The following is a 17500-nucleotide window of genomic DNA, read 5'->3' as shown; positions in this document are numbered from 1 at the left end:
GGGTGAAAAAGGATTTGGGAGATAGGGTTGATGAAAGAATATTAGGATGGTTTGGACACATGGAAAGAATGAGTAAAGAAAGACTAGTAAAAGAGGTATGGAAGGCAGATGTGGAGGGAGTGAACATGAGGGGACGTCCTAGGATGAGGTGGATGGATGGGGTGAAGGGGGCTTTGGGGAAGAGGGGAATGTCTGTTGAGGAAGGAAGGGAGAGGACGGAAGACAGAGGTGAGTGGAGAATGGTTGTATATGGATGATGTTGTGACTGCATGAGGAGGAATGGGCGGGGGGGTTGGGGGTGGGGTAGTATGTGTGAGTAAATTTTGACGCAGCCCGAAGGGATTTCTCCCCGTCCTCGCCTTATATGCAAAGGGGTACAGAGAGGGGGGGTCGCCGATTAAATGAAGCGGCCTTGCTGTGGATGTACTGTGTCTTGCGACACTGCTTCTGACCCAGGGCGGTGGGCAGGGTGCAGGGATGACCCGTCATCCAGGAGGTGCTCAGATGAGAGGAAGGGTGGGAGGGGTGTGGAGTGTATTTAGGGATGAAATGGGTGGGAGTGTTTTTATGCCTTCCCCTTTTTGGCTACCTCCCTTGGAAGGGGGAAAAAGCCTTGGTATATGTATGTATGTATGTATGTATATATATATATATATATATATATATATATATATATATATTTCTCACCCTCACCATACACCAGGTAGGGCGATGCCCTGTCAGCGATGATGCCTCACGAAGTCCCTCCACAAGGCCCTATCAGTATACAGCTGCATTCTCTCCACACCTCCTCCATAGTTCTTCCTCTTGACTCTATGGCTTGTCTGATAAAGTGAAAAATGTAATCACACATTTGTCAATTACGTTAAAACCACTGTTGGAGTAGAAAAGACTGGAGACGAAGAATCTATATATTTCGATTGGAAACTGTAATCCTCTTCAGTAGATACAAATAGGAGTAGTGAGTGCTACTTAAGTAGCACCCTTGACATGAGAGAGGGGAACATTGGGAGAGGTGTCTACCCTCGCCTCACTCCGTATGGGAAGTCAGGATGCAAATGTGCCAAATATGAACATTTCAAAGGGGCAATGGTCCCCGGATTTAATTTCAGGACTTTTTATTACCAGCCTATTAAAAACACATTTGCCTCCTGACCTATGGAGTGAGCAAAGGGTAGAGACCTCTCCCAATTTTCCCCCTTTCTCATGTCAAGAGTGCTACTGAAGTAGCCCTCACTACTCCCATTTGTATCTACTGAAGAGGATTGCAGTTTGCAATCGCAATATATAGATTCCCCGTCTCCAGTCTTTTCCACTCCAATACTCCAACAGTGGTTTTAACGTGATATATATATATATATATATATATATATATATATACTCATTTATACATATATATGTATATATATATATATATATATATATATATTGTATGTACATATACATGTATATATAGATATATGTACACACATATATATATATACATATATATATATGTATATATATAGTGTATGTATATATACATATATATATAAATATATATATATATATATATATGTATGTGTGTGTGTGTGTGTGTGTGTGTGTGTGTGTGTGTGTGTGTGTGTGTGTGTGTGTGTGTGTGTGTGTGTGTGTGTGTGTGTGTGTGTGTGTGTGTGTGCGTGTGTGTGTGTGTGTGTGTGTGTGTGTGTGTGTGTGTGTGTGTGAGTGTGTGTGTGTGTGTGTATAAATTTATATATAAACATATTATATATATATATATACATATATGTATATACATATATGTATATATATATATATATATATATATTGTCACGATATTACCCCTAGCAAGGTGACACGGTACCCCATCCGGGTGTCAAAGTACCCATTCACCTAAATGACACACTTCCTACTACACTGCCATCCTACTCCGAAGAAACAAGCAGTCTACCTCCTCCTCCACACCCCCACTTCGGTCGCTCCGCAGCCAAGCGGTAGTTCAGCAGTTATGTCTGAATGACTGCCCTCAGCCAATCACTGGCCAAGACGTCAGACTAGTTCCCCTATATAAAGCTAGGCATTCCCCACACTCAACGACAGTCGTCGGCAGCCCTTGGCAGCAGAGAGACGTTACCCACACGAGCACAGTCAATCTCGCTAGAGCTACTCTCTAGAGTTGACCGTAATCGTAACCCAACTTTACGTTGGATAGCTTTTTTCTGGCAGTCACACTGCCACCCACTTCTGGGCGTTTCCCAGCACCTTTTCCCTATTCGACATTTCCATTTTTTTGTAGCTCTCCGGAATCCGCACGAGCCCTTGTTGGCTCGTGAGACTTCTTCGTCGTCCGGCCCGGCGAAATCTAGTAAATTCTGTCGTAGTTTAGAAGTAGTGTAGACCCCGTACCCACTGGGCACACAGTGGTCCTACTACGCGGCTGTCACCAGTCGCCAAAGGAAGCTGTGTGACCCCGTTATATTATATTTTGCTCTGCTGAGCACATTTTTCTGTGTACCAGGGGGCTCGTCCCCCCACCTCAACGCGCAGGATAGAGTCCTCAACTCCATCCCTGCAAACTAGGAGGACTTCCCCTGACGACCCTAATATCGACCCGGACAAGGCTAGACACGTATTTCTTCATTCTGACCAGACCCGATTAGCTGACCTAAACCCATTTATGCTCAAAAAATGTCTTGAACAATTTACCAATGATATCAACCAAGTTAAGAAACTTAGAAGCGGAGACCTCCAAGTTACCACCAACTCTGGAAGAGCTACACGCGATCTTCTTAAGGCTAGGAAATTCCATTCCTTCGATGTTGTTGCATCCCTCCCTAGGTCACTCAACTCCTGCAGAGGAGTAATCCACTGCAGAGATTTGATGACCATGGAAGAATGTGACATCCTCGAAGAAATGAAATCTGAAGGAATATTAGATGTCAAATTTATAACGCGATTGGACCGAGAAAGGAACATGCGAGTGAACACGCCACTAATAATCCTCACTTTCAACTCGACAACCCTCCCTGACCACGTTAAAATTGGATACATCCATGTCCCAACACGACCATATGTCCCCAATCCTTTGCGCTGCAACAAATGTTTCAAATATGGTCACCTAGCCAAATTCTGCAGCAAACAAACAGTCGTATGCGGTAAATGCGCAGGCGAACATCCTATGGATGCTTGCTCTGCAAAGGTGTTTCAATGTGTTAACTGCCCCTCCAATAACAACCATGCATCCACCTCCCGAGACTGTCCCACTTTCAAATTAGAAAAAGAAATCTGTACAGAGAAAGCAACTTGTGGCATATCCTTTTACGAAGCAAGGAAGCGTGTGATGGAAAGACTAGTTACCCCAACTAGTACTTCCGGAGCAACTTCCTATGCTTCGGCTATCAAAAAAACGTACAGAACCATTGAAACGCAAACTGAGAGCAAGCACTCCAAGGACAAAGAACACCGCCAAAGTAACAGGCAAACTCACTCGCACCTTCCTTCCCCGGCCATCCCAGAGCCTTCCAAACGTGTGCCCACACGTACTGAAGAGGATGTCAATATGGAGATCTCCGTTTCCCAAAAACGACTTTTAAGTCCTATTACCAGCCCAGACCGTTCATCCGGGGCTAAACACACCTCTTCCAATAAGGCCAAGAAAGGAAGAAACCGAAGCAGATAAAAAAAAAAAAAAAAAAAAAAAAATAATAATAATAATAATAATAATAATAATAATAATAATAATAATAATAATCCAGTGGAATTGCCGAGGTGTTAGAAGTAAATTAAATGACTTACTAATCTTTAACTCGCTCAACAACCCCTCAGTTATTTGTCTACAAGAGACTCAGCTTAACCCCAGTGCTGAGTTCAAACTGAAGAACTACACCACCTATAGGAAGGACAGGTTGGCGCCTGGAGGGGGGGTCGCAGTTGCAGTCAGCGACTGCCTTCCCCAAGTGGAACTACCACTGGCCACCACCTTGGAAGCAGTCGCTATAAAAACTAAACTGCACAACAAACTCGTAACCATCTGCTCCCTGTACCTACCAACTACCCCACCACAAACTGATAGTGGGAGATTTCAACTCCCACCATCGCATGTGGGGTAGCAACAAAACCTCTCCACGAGGGGAGCAGATGGAAGAAGTGCTCAACACTAACAACCTGGTCCTCCTAAACACTGGCAGTCCCACTCGAGTAGACAATACTAGGGGTTCATTTTCATGTATAGATTTATCCATATCATCTCCTGCGTTGTCAGACATCACACAATGGCACACGCATGACGACACCATGCTCAGCGATCATTTCCCAGTAATACTAAAAATAGGGGGTGACCACGCTACGGCTCCTCCAGCCTACGGAGACAACCCACCCCCTCCCTGTCCCAAATTCAACATCAAAAAAGCCAACTGGGAAATGTATCGCACAACCACCAACGTCAACATCACAGGGGATAATATGGATGACAAAATATTAAATTTATCCAACTCTATTTTGAATTCAGCTATTAAGCATATACCAAAAACCTCGGTATTTCACAAGCATAGAGTTCCTTGGTGGACATCAGACTGCAGAAAAGCACTTTGCAAGCGGAATAGGGCTTACCGAACTTTTAAAAATAACCCGACTGCACCAAATTTTATTACTTTTAAAAAGGCGCAAGCAGAGGCCCGTAGAACAACAAAACATGCCAAACGAAAGTCTTGGCATGATTACATCTCCACAATAAACACAAACACTCCTCTATCACAAATCTGGTCAGCCGTCCGAAAAAAAGACGGCAAATATACACCAAACATTAAGACCCTAACTATTGGAAACACGTTTGTAGATGCTCCCCTGGACATCGCAAACACAATCGCAGACACATTTACGCAAACAAGCAACACAAATAACTATTCACCAACCTTTTTACAACACAAACAAAGACGGGAAGCAGAACCTCTGACCTTCCATACACAGACACACCACGATTATAACACCCCCTTCCAACTACACGAGCTTCAACAAGCCTTAAACTTGTGTAGAGGAACCTCTGCTGGCCCAGATGAGATTAGGTATGAGATGCTGCAACATTTGAATATACAACGCAATTTGGATTAGTCAAGAATTCCCAAAAACATGGAGACATGCCCACGTCATACCTATTCTCAAAAAGGGGAAGGACCCAAAGAGTCCTTCCTCTTATCGCCCTATAGCGCTTACCAACTGCTTATGCAAAGTATTAGAACGTATGGCCAATAACAGATTAAAATTCATCCTAGAGTCTCAAAATTTAATAGTTCCTGCCCAATGTGGTTTCAGGAAAAATAGAAGTAGTCTTGACCATTTGGTCAACTTAGAGCAAGATATCCTCTCCTCTTTCGAGAGGAAAGAATATCTTGTTGCTTGCTTTTTAGATTTGGAAAGAGCCTACGACATGTCATGGCGACGTGGTATCCTCGAAAAACTCTATGCACTTGGCCTTAGAGGGAATCTCCCTATTTTCATTCAAAATTTCTTAAAAGAACGAACTTTTTCCGTTAAAAATCAAAATTATTATTCAACAGTACGCATACAAGAAAATGGCGTACCACAGGGAAGTGTGTTAAGTCCCACATTATTTATGTTGCTCATAAACGATATTCTACCCGCTCCACCTCGGAACCTTAAATACTCATTAAACGCTGACGACGTCGGAATCTGGCATTCCTCACCGAACGCCAAGTTTTCCGGCTCTCGCGTACAACTGGCCCTGGACTCGCTCCAGGACTGGTCTGACAAATGGGGATTTAAGTTTTCGGAATTAAAGTCAACAGTAATTGTATTTTCACGCAGAGCCCAGGCAGAAATAAATCTGCAATTACATGGTACTCCCATTCCAGTACAAAATTCAACTTTTTTCCTTGGCCTGAAACTGGACTCCAGGCTAAACTGGAAGGCCCATGTAAAATATCTAGTTGATGCGTGCAACAAGGGAATTAATTTGCTACGTAAACTAACGGGCACAAATTGGGGAGCAGATAGGAAATCCCTGCTAATGATTTATAAGTCCCTAATCAGATCTAAATTAGACTATGGGTGTCAGATTTATGGTTCGGCAACACCAACCACGTTACAACCCCTGAACATCATCCAAAACAAAGGCCTAAGAATAGCACTTGGAGCATTACGCTGCACAAGAATCGAGAGGCTGGAGGTTGAATCAAACGTACACCCCCTCCACTACAAGCGCGAGCACCCCACACTACGATACGCCGCCAAAGTGCTTCGCATCCAACAACATCCCTGCAAGCAAACGATAAAACAGCACGAACACTTCACCAACTCTAGCCTAAATCCCCTTCCCATCAGGATCCGATTCTTGTGCGAACAGTATTCAGTGCCACTGTGGTCAATAGAAAAGATAGAATATACTTACCCACCGCCGTGGAAAAACATCGCCCTGAATGTCAACACCAACCAGGACCTCAGGAAGAAATCATCTTCAATAGAAGAAACACTACAAAAGACCCTAGAAATGATCAACAAGTACAATGACCACAGGGCACTGTACACGGATGACTCCAAGTGCGGCCACAAAACTGGGACAGGGTTATACAGCAACAAAACCCGGATGATGTTCAGATTGCCGGACCATACGAGCATATATATCGCAGAACTCTTCGGCATATACAAAGCCATAGAAAACGCTCAATCTGACACACATAGTAAGTTCGTCATATTCACAGACTCTCTGAGCGCACTTCAAACAATTAAGATAGGTAACCATATGGAAAATTTCCTCCTGGGCAAAATCATTAGCACATTGTCGACGACTAACAAGTCCATTATTCTCTCTTGGGTTCCCAGCCACATTGGGATCTTCGGGAATGAGAAAGCGGACACCTTAGCCAAATCTGCCTTAGAAAAAGACACTATTACAGACATACCCCTGGACAAAGGTACCTTCAATTCCATACTAAGAAAACAATTACACACCCACTGGCAACTCCAGTGGAACAACCTTCACATCTTGCACAAACAAAAGGAAAACATAACAGATTGGTCGACATCATACAGAAACAACAGACTCGAGGAAATCGCCATAGCAAGACTGAGGATGAACTCGACCCGCCTCACCCACCTAAACCCATACATAAACGGCGTATTTCCTCCCCAATGCAACACCTGCAACACCATACTATCCATAAGACACATACTCCTACACTGCTCAAAGTACAACACACAGCGCAAAGCGCTTATACAATATTGTAAACTTAAAAAAATTCAACTAAGCACTACAAATCTTTTGACCGATGACCGTTTACTTATTGACAAAGTAGTATTTTATTTGCGCACAACAGGACTATTGTGGAAATTATAATGGTAGATTAAAAAGGATCGCAGGTTCACACCAGGCTTAATGACCTCATTATAGGTCGATAGCCTTAAAGATAAAAAAAAAAAAAAACACTCAACAGACTCGCTTCTAGCTAGCTGCCAGCTTCGCCCCCTCTGGATTGAAGGAATCATTGCTTGGACAACCGACGACTCGACGTGCCAGGTTTCAGGCATACCGATTCTCAAACATTCTACATATCTCATTCCCCGTTTATTTTTATTGTGTGTTAGGATTAATATTATTACTGTTTTGTTAATTTATGTTGTATGTTTTACTATATTTCATACTGCAATATTAAATGGTTGATACTGCCCTCTGTCTTTTGGCATACCAAATGTCTGATGCATTCTATATCCCCCTTCTAACTTTGTTGTGGCTTGGGCACTCGGTATGTCATTGTGGTTAACAAATATCTTTCCAGGCTGAGCCATAACAAGTGGCGACTAATGCCTGGGATCTTCGTAACTGTTCCACGTAACTACTGTGCAAGTTGTTACCTCCTCCCCCCTCCTTTTCTTTGATCATCTTATTTCAGGGCAGTGCTTTAACATTTATTTTCAGTATTAAATGCAATCATTATTCTAGATATCAAATGCAATCATAATTCTAAGAGTCGAAAATTAACCAACAATGTTTAATTTTGAGAGTGTCGTTTAAAGTCTTACGGGAATAAACGACCCGTTTGTTACACACCGCAAAATTACTTATAATTAACAAGCGGGACTACCAGCCATATAGAATTCGTTCCCATTAATGGATTCTATCAGTGGTTAGGATTTGATAGTGTTTCTATCCACTCCTCCAGACTCATTTTGTTCGTGTATCGTAAGTATCAACTATCGCTCAAGTATCGGAGTATTCATCCTTACCCAAGTCTCATTTCATTTCGTTCAATTATCTCTAGTTGGGTGCCTCTCTCAATCGAATACTCCATCCAAATATCCCAGTATCCATTCAAGTCTCTATATCAAGTATCGCTCGCTATCAAATCAATTTCTATATAGACGAGCATCTTTTCACACGAACAAAATCATAGGCTAGATTGATGGGTATAACGGTAACCGGAATCAGAGGGCCTGTTTACGTTATCGAAGGGCTATTCTTGTTTAAACCCACACGTCTTAGTGTGGGTTACGACTAGTTACGACTAGTCCTCAAGTCTCAGTAAAATGTTCGAATTGGAAGATTTTGTGGCCAATCCCTCGTATGTTACCTTCCAGGGACAAGTTACAAAAGATGATTGAAAGGGCATAGCAAGATACTATAACATAGACATTCAGTCCTCAGAGCCCAAAAGTGTAATAAAGAAAATAGTGGTAGAACAGCTGGTTCAATTGGGAATAATAGAGACAGGAGCCATAGACACACAGACTACTCCCAATTTGACATTCCCAAAAGACCAGAATGGAGCAACGGCCGAATCTCTTAGCCCTGGACAATCTCCCACCAGACAATTCCCGACAACCCAACCACCAGACAATATGCAACTGGAACAATTAAGACTAAAATATCAGTTTCAATTAGAACATTCAAAATTAGAATTGGAAAGAGAAAAATTAGAAAAGGAAAGAGAATTGGAAAGAGAAAAATTAGAAAAGGAAAGAAAATTGGAGAGATAGAAGTTAGCATTGGAAAGAGAGAGATTAGAAATGGAAAAAAACAAAACAAAGGAAATCAAAATACAAGAGAAAAGCAAAGAAAGAGAATTAGACATTCAGGAGAAAGGAGTACGACTGAATGTAGGTAATTTGTCTTCTTTAATCCCTGCATTTTCACCAGAGGATGTAGACGGCTACTTCAAAACCTTTGAAGCTATAGCTCTCAAACATGTGTGGCCCAAAGATGACTGGCTTACAATATTAACTCCAAAATTAACAGGAAAAGCACATCAGGTGTACAATAGTCTAGACAGGCCCGACGATTACGATTTCGTTAAGAAACAGGTTCCACATGCGTATGATCTAACCCCTGATGGCTATAGACAAAAATTCAGATCTTTAACAAAATCTCATGCCCAAACTTATGTAAAATTTGCCTCAGAAAAACTTAGACAGTGTAAAAAATGGTTAGAAGCTATAAATGTAACTACCTTTTCAGAACTTCTTAATACTATAGTCCAGGAGGAATGGAAAAGTAAAATTCCCTTTTACATTTTGAGATATGTAGAAGATACAAGGGAAAAAGACCTTATCCAGGCCGCCGAGTTAGCTGATGCCCAAGCCTTGATGATAGAGACATGAGGAAGCGAAACTCGCAGGCAAAGCCCCATTGTGAGATCCTCTTCTGGTTATCGCCCTGAAGGAGCAGGTGGTAAAGTAGGAAGTAACATAAATTATAATCGTATTTCCCAGCCAGTACAGTGTAGTTATTGTAAAAAGACAGGTCACTCCATTCAAGAATGTAATCATCCAGGTTGTAAAGCCTCAAGCAAATTTAAAGATCATAGTGCCAAATCTAAACCTATTGCAGCCTCTAATGTTCATAATCCCCATACTTCTTTTGACCCATAAATTTTCCAAGGAAGAGTACCTTTACATAAAGGTGGTCCTAATTACCCCGTTACCATACTTAGGGATACAGGGGCAGCCCAGTCAATTCTCCTCTCAGATGTCATTCCCAATATATCCAATGCATTTACAGGTGAAAAAGTTTTATTGTCTGATCTTACAAGTCAAACTTCTTACCCCCTAGCAGGAGTTTATCTAGAATATGCATTCCTTACTTCTCAAGTGCAAGTTGCAGTACGTCACGGATCCTTACCTATTCACGGGATAAAGTTCCTGTTGGGTAACGATCTCGCTGATACCCTAATCGTTCCCCCACCAAGGACAGTAGGTGAACCTTTACCTGAAAGTCTCACCCTTGAATTGGATGAGAGTTGACCACATCTGTTTCCAGCCTGTGTTGTAACTCGATCCCAAAGTAAGGTAACGTCTTTTTCTCCACCCTCACATTCCTCATCCTTACTCAAGTCCTTACCCACCTCTCCTCCGTCCTTTGGTAAGGAGGATTTAATCAACAAAACCCTAACCAAGGACAAACTCGTCCAAGTTCAACAAAAGGATGATACACTCTCCTACTTACTACACATAGCCACAACCAAAGCAGACATAGACACCACCCCTTGCTTCTATTTTCAAGATGGAATCTTGATGAGAATATACAGACACCCAGCCTATAATGACCTACAGACCTGGGCAGAAAAACAACAAATTGTACTTCCTCGCTCAGTCAGAAGTAGTGTATTGAAATTAGCTCATGATGGTTTCGCAGGACACTTAGGAGTGAGGAAAACATACTTCAAAATATTTGATCATTTTTTTCTGGCCAGGAATGCGAAAAGACATCTCTAACTTCATCAGGACCTGTCACGTCTGCCAGGCTGCGGGTAAGCCAAATAAAAAAATTCCCAAAGTCCCACATAAGCCCATTCCTATCAGTGAGGAACCCTTTGATAAAATAATTATAGATTGTGTGGGACCATTACCTAAATCAAAAAGGGGTAATGAATACATGTTAACTGTTGTCGATGTGGCTTCCCGTTATCCGGAGGCATTTCCTCTTAAATCAATTTCAGCTCAATCAATCATTAAACCCTTATTGTTAATGTTTACCTCTAAAGGAATCCCTAGACAAATTCAATCTGATCAAGGAACCAATTTTACTAGTTCTCTTTTCAACCAGGTTCTTACGGAGTTAGGGATAGAGCATGTTACATCCCTCGCTCACCACCCGCAATCTCAGGGTTGTGTGGAAAGGTACCATCAATCGCTGAAAACCATGCTGCGCAAATATTGCCTAGATACAGGATCCAATTGGGATTCTAATCTCGATTGGATTCTCTTCTCCATCAGAGAAGCTAACCATGAGGCCATGGGGTTCTCACCCTTTGAATTGTTATACGGGCGATCCTTAAGAGGACCCTTAACCTTGTTCAAAGAACAATGGTTTAAGTCGAATCAAGAGAAAACTAATGTTAATTCATATATCCAGAATTTGAGAAATAAATTGCAGGAGGTGAGAGCTGTGTCCAAAGCCCATTTTTCCCACTTCCAGAAAAGGAGTAAGTTGGAGTATGATAGAACCTCCAAAGTAAGAACTTTCAAGGTAGGAGATATGGCGTTAGCCTTTCTCCCTCCATCAACTAACCCTTTTCATATAAAGTTCTTTGGTCCATATTTGATCCTAGAACAACAAGGACCTTTAGATTATATCATTGAAACTCCTGACAGAAGGAAAAATCAGCAGCTGGTACACATAAATCTTATCAAACGTTACCTTTCCAGACCACCAGAGGAGGATACCAAGACCATGCCCATATCTATTGTGAATCCCGTAACATTGCCGAAGGATGAAGGCACCACAACTACAGATTTCCCCCTGCCCAACAGTGCCTTCTCCAATAGGGAAACATTGCACCACCTGGATAAGTATCTCTCTTGGCTTCACCCAAGTCAAAAAACTCAATTAATAAGTGCCATTAGACGGTTTCCAGAAATTACCCTAGACCACCCATGCTTATGCAATGTTTTCCAACATAATATCCAGTTAAAAGATACAAATCAAGTTCCCATTAGACAGCGTCCATATACCCTAAACCTCTATATATCTCATTCCCCGTTTATTTTTATTGTGTGTTAGGATTAATATTATTATTGTTTTGTTAATTTATGTTGTATGTTTGATTATATTTCAATCTAAAATATTAAATGGTTGATACTGCCCTCTCTCTTTTGGCATACCAAATGTCTGATGCATTCTATATCCCCCTTCTAACTTTGTTATGGCTTGGGCACTCGGTATGCCATTGTGGTTAACAAATATCTTTCCAGCCTGAGCCATAACAATATATATATATATATATATATATATATGTATGTATGTATGTATATATATATAGATATGTATGCATATATATATGTATGTATATATATATGTATATATATATATATATATATATATATATATATATATATATATATATATCACAATTAACACCACAGTCGGACGAAAGAAAGAGTTGCGTAAGCGGAACTATATATTTCGATTGCTAACTGCAATCCTCTTCAGTAGTACAAAGTGGCAGGGAGGAGGCTATCTTAAGTAGCAACCTCTTACAAAAGAAAGGGAACACGAGAAAATACAGAACATCACTGCCCCAGCCCTAGTTGACCTGAGGCTGACACGAGGTCGGGTCAGGGGGAGGGGGAGGAAGCTTGTTGACAATATTTTTGGTGATGAATAGTCCAACATCAAGTTCAAAGTGGAATGGGAAAAAGATGATAAAATCCCCTTTTTAGACATCTTAATCATGAAGAATGGGAATAAGCTTGCCTTTACTGTTTTTAGAAAGAACACTCATTCAGGTAGTTACCTCCATTTCTTCAGTCATCACCCAGATCACATTAAAAGGAGTGTAGCTTCGGGACTTTTTCTCCGAGCCTTTAGGATTTGTAGCCCCCAATTTTTAGAACACGAATTAACTTCCATCAAGTCCCAATTAACAAAATTAGCCTACCCTCATTGGTTTCTGGATAAAGCCCTTAGTCAAGCCAGAGCAAGTTTTTTCAAACACCCTTCCACTAAGTTAAAGAAAGAGAGACAAAATCCCCTAGTCATCCCCTTCTCAGAGTCCATCAGTCAATTGTCCAAGTTTCTTCCCAAAGAGAAAGTAAATTTAATTCATAACTACCCTAACACTATTAATAAAAAAGTTGTTAATGTTCACCAGAGGTTGAAGGAAGAACATATCCCAGGTGTTTACTCCCTTCCATGTAAAGATTGTGACCTTTCATACATTGGCCAGACGGGAAGAGACCTACCGACAAGATTAAATGAACACAAAAGGTCGATTAGATATGGCCAAATAAATTCAGCAGTGTTTCAACACGTTGATAAATTTAATCACCGGATGGACTGGGAGAAATCTGATCTCATTTACAAATCGGGGTGTGGGTTCAGAAGGAAAATGGTGGAATCAACATTAATTGATTATCTGCCCACGATGAATATTTCCAAGGGTCAATGGACCCCAGACATCATTTCAGGACTATTCATCACCAAAAATATTGTCAACAAGCTTCCTCCCCCTCCCCCTGACCCGACCTCGTGTCAGCCTCAGGTCAACTAGGGCTGGGGCAGTGATGTTCTGTATTTTCTCGTGTTCCCTTTCTTTTGTAAGAGGTTGCTACTTAAGATAGCCTCCTCCCTGCCACTTTGTACTACTGAAGAGGATTGCAGTTAGCAATCGAAATATATAGTTCCGCTTACGCAACTCTTTCTTTCGTCCGACTGTGGTGTTAGTTGTGATTTATAAATGTGTTACTACATTTCTCACCTGTGATATATATATATATATATATATATATATATATATATATATATATATATATATATATATATATATATATATATGCTGGTACACTGTGACAAGTTAATGAAGATGGAAACAGAAGTGACGGGTCTAGTTCTGATTTTCTGAGTTTATTCCTGGCCAGTTTCGCTCTATGATTTTTCAGAGGAATCTCCGAGTTTCTGAGTTTATTTCTGGCCGGTTTCGCTTTATGCTTCTTCAGAGGAATGGTCTAATTTCGAGTTTTTGAGTTTATTCATGACCGGTCAGGTATAAACTCAGAAACTCGGAACTAGACCCGTGATTTCTTTTTCCACCTTCATATATATATATATATATATATACATATATATATATATATATACATATATATATATATATATGATTATATATATATATATATGTGTGTGTGTGTGTGTGTGTGTGTGTGTGTGTGTGTGTGTGTGTGTGTGTGATAATAATAATAATAATAATAATAATAACAATAACAATAACAATAACAATAACAATAACAATAACAATAACAATAACAATAATAATAATAATAATACATACATACATACACCAAAGGTTTTTTCCCCCTACACGGGGGGTAGCAAAAAAGAAAAAGGCATAGAAACCACTCTCACCCATTCCATTTCTTTATATATTACACCCCTCTCCACCCTCCTCCCTCCCTCTTATCTTGGCACCTCCTGGATGACGGGTCATCCCTGCATCCTGTCCGCCCTAGGTCATAAGCAGTGTCGCAAGACACAGCACATCCACAGCAACGCCGCTTCATAAATTCGGCGACCCCCCCTCTCCGTCCCCTCATGCAGAAAAGAAGACGGGGAGAAATACCTTTGGGCTGCGTCAATTTTTTTCTCATACATACTTCCTCACCCCATCCCCTACCCACTCCCCCTCATGCATCACAGCATCATCTATACACAAATCCTCTCCATTCACCCCTATCTTCAGTCCTCTCCCGTCCTTCCTCCACAGACATTCCTCTCTTTTGTAATGCCTCTTTCACTCCATCCATCCATCTCATCCTAGGACGCCCCCTCATATTTACTCCTTCCACACTTCTTTTACTAATCTTTCTTCACTTATTCTTTCCATGTGTCCAAACCATCCTAATACTCTTTCATCAACCCTACCTCCCATTCCCCTTTCCACCCCTGTTCTCCTCCTCACCTCCTCATTTCTCATTCTATCCAGCCTAGTAACCCCTATCATACTTCTCAGACATATCATCTCAAACACATTCAAACTTCTTCTCACTTCCTCTCTTCTGTTCCATGTTTCTGCCCCGTACAATGCTGTTGGCACAATCACTCCTTCATATAACCTCCTCTTAGCATCCATTCCAAGATGTCTATTTCTCATTACACTTTTCAATCCACCAAGGCATTTACTCGCTTCTCTCAATCTACTTTCTACCTCCACCCCCACTCCTCCCTTTCCTGCCACATTCGCACCCAAGTATCTAAAACTATCCACTTCCTCCAGTCTTTCACCCTTAATACTCACTTCCAGCCTGCTTTCACTCTCTCTCCTTGTACATCTCATCATCTTACCTTTACCCACATTTACCTTCAGCTTCCTTCTTTCACACACCTTCTTTCACACTCCTTGTCAGACTCGTCCAAGGCAACAACATCGAAGGTATGAAACTTCTTGGCCTTAAGTAAGTCGCATGTAGCTTTCCCAGAGTTGGTGGTAACTTGAAGATTTTTGCTTCTAAGCCTCATAAGTTGGTCGTCATGGGAAGTGTATTTTGTTTGCAGAGGTGGAGTTGAAGACTCCATTCGGCACGTCGGGGTGGGGGACAAGCCCCCTGGTACACAAGAAATATGCTCAGAAAAGCCAAAGGGGACAATACTATAGGGGTCACACAGTTCCTTGGCGACTGGATATAGCCGCGTGGAATGACACGCTGTGTGCCCAGTGGGGACGGGGTCTATACTACTCAAAACTACGACAGATTTATACTAGATTTCGCCGGGCCGGACAACCGATGAGTCTCACGAGCCAAAAAGGATTCGTGCGGATCCCGGAGAGCTACGAAAAGATGGAAAGGTTAGGAGAGAAAGAGCTGGAAAATGTCCAGAAGCGGGTGTCAATGTTAACTGCCAAGAGGAAAGCCATCCTAACATTATGTTGGATTATAAAGACTAGTCAACTCTAGAGAGTAGCCCTAGCAAGTATGACATTTCTTGTGGAAATACTGACTGTCTGCTGCCAATTGCTGTTGACGTCTGTGGGGTGCTTATGAGTGATGTGACTTAAGAGGCCTAATCTATGATGGAAGTGCCGTAGGCAGTGTTCGCATGGGATGGTAGGAGGTGGGGTGGTGTTGTTCTGGTCTCTCTCTTGTTTTTCTCCTTTTTATTTCTTCGTTTTCTTTCCTACTCTCTTTAAAGACCACCTTGGTAGAATGTAACCTTGTCTTCATCACTTGAAATGAATGTTGGGGCATACATTGAAATCAGTCGCTCATTAATGGCGGTTGGGGCGAGATTGTGCTGTTGTACGAGCTGTAGTCGGGTCGCAAAGCCAACGCCATGGATGCATGGCATCTCGGGGGCTTTCCCTTTTCAGAAGACGGCATAACCCGTCCCAGCTTCCCTGACGTTACCCTCTTCTGGTAGTTTGGTCTCACTAAGAGCTGCCACGTCGATGTTGAAGCGGGCAAGCTCCTTGCAGACAAGCACTGTATGTCGTTCAGAGCGGTTAGTTTTCGCCACATCTTGGAGGGTACGGATGTTTCATGCACCAAGGGTTAGGATTTTTCAGAATTTTTGTCATTATTGCGACCACATTAATTGGATGTCCACCAACGGTGGTAAGTTAGCCAGACGAGTTTGCCGTGCCCGATGTTTACCCCACCTTTTCTATGGGCCTCCCCTTGTGGGATGGGCTGCGCTAATCCTTAAGGGGGGACTGAACACCTTGAATCATGAAATTTTCATCCAAAAATCGAATTTTAGATATGGGCATATTTGAATAATATAAACATCCTAACAACAAAATATGAACGACTTTTTCCTCCCTAGCGTAATGGAGGGAGTTTAAAGGTCCCGGGAGTCGTGTCAATTTAAATGGCTCACGCTAGAATAGGCCCTAAATATCTATAAATATGTCTTGTTTTTGCTTGTCTTATTCCATGAAATGGTTATATTTTTGTACGTCTGGCATGAGCGTCACTTCCTCTTTCGTGTGGTGTGCACAACACGCTTCAAACCTAAGTTACTCATCAAACATTAGAGTAGATTGATGCGTAGACACCTAACTGACTGTGGCGATAATGTGTTCCTGTGCCGTTGTTTGCCTTATTTCCTGGACATTACTAGACTTACTAGATGTCTAATCATCAACTGCATCAAGATGAAGAGGAAAACTAAGGAAAAGATTAAAAAATTGAGCCAAAAGTGGAATGAAAGCGGTGCTAGGAGGGCAAGGCGTGAGAGGCTTGGACGAGGGATGCCACCGCCTCACGCGTCACCACTACAGCCACCTCCACTGCCAACACCATCTCCACCACCAAATACCACCACACCTGATAACACAGCTGACAAAATGCTTTCTTCCAAATGAAGAGAATAAGATGAGGGAAATTCAGGAAGAGGAAGAGAAAATAGCTGGCGAAGGAGAAACATATGGGGCTGGGATCGCGCCTGTGTAGGATCAAATACCTTTTTGGTAAGCTTTGTCATTGAGCAGAGGAAAGGTGCTCATTGTTGGTAAAAATAAACCACTCTGCGATGATTTAACAGTGATGATACCCCAACAGTTAGGATTTAAACCGGTAA

Source organism: Oratosquilla oratoria, chromosome 3 (genome assembly GCF_046742065.1).
Source record: "Oratosquilla oratoria isolate Oo_2021 chromosome 3, ASM4674206v1, whole genome shotgun sequence".
NCBI lineage: Eukaryota > Metazoa > Arthropoda > Malacostraca > Stomatopoda > Squillidae > Oratosquilla > Oratosquilla oratoria.
The sequence above is the reverse complement of the archived record's forward strand: the minus strand, read 5'-3'. Positions refer to the sequence as shown.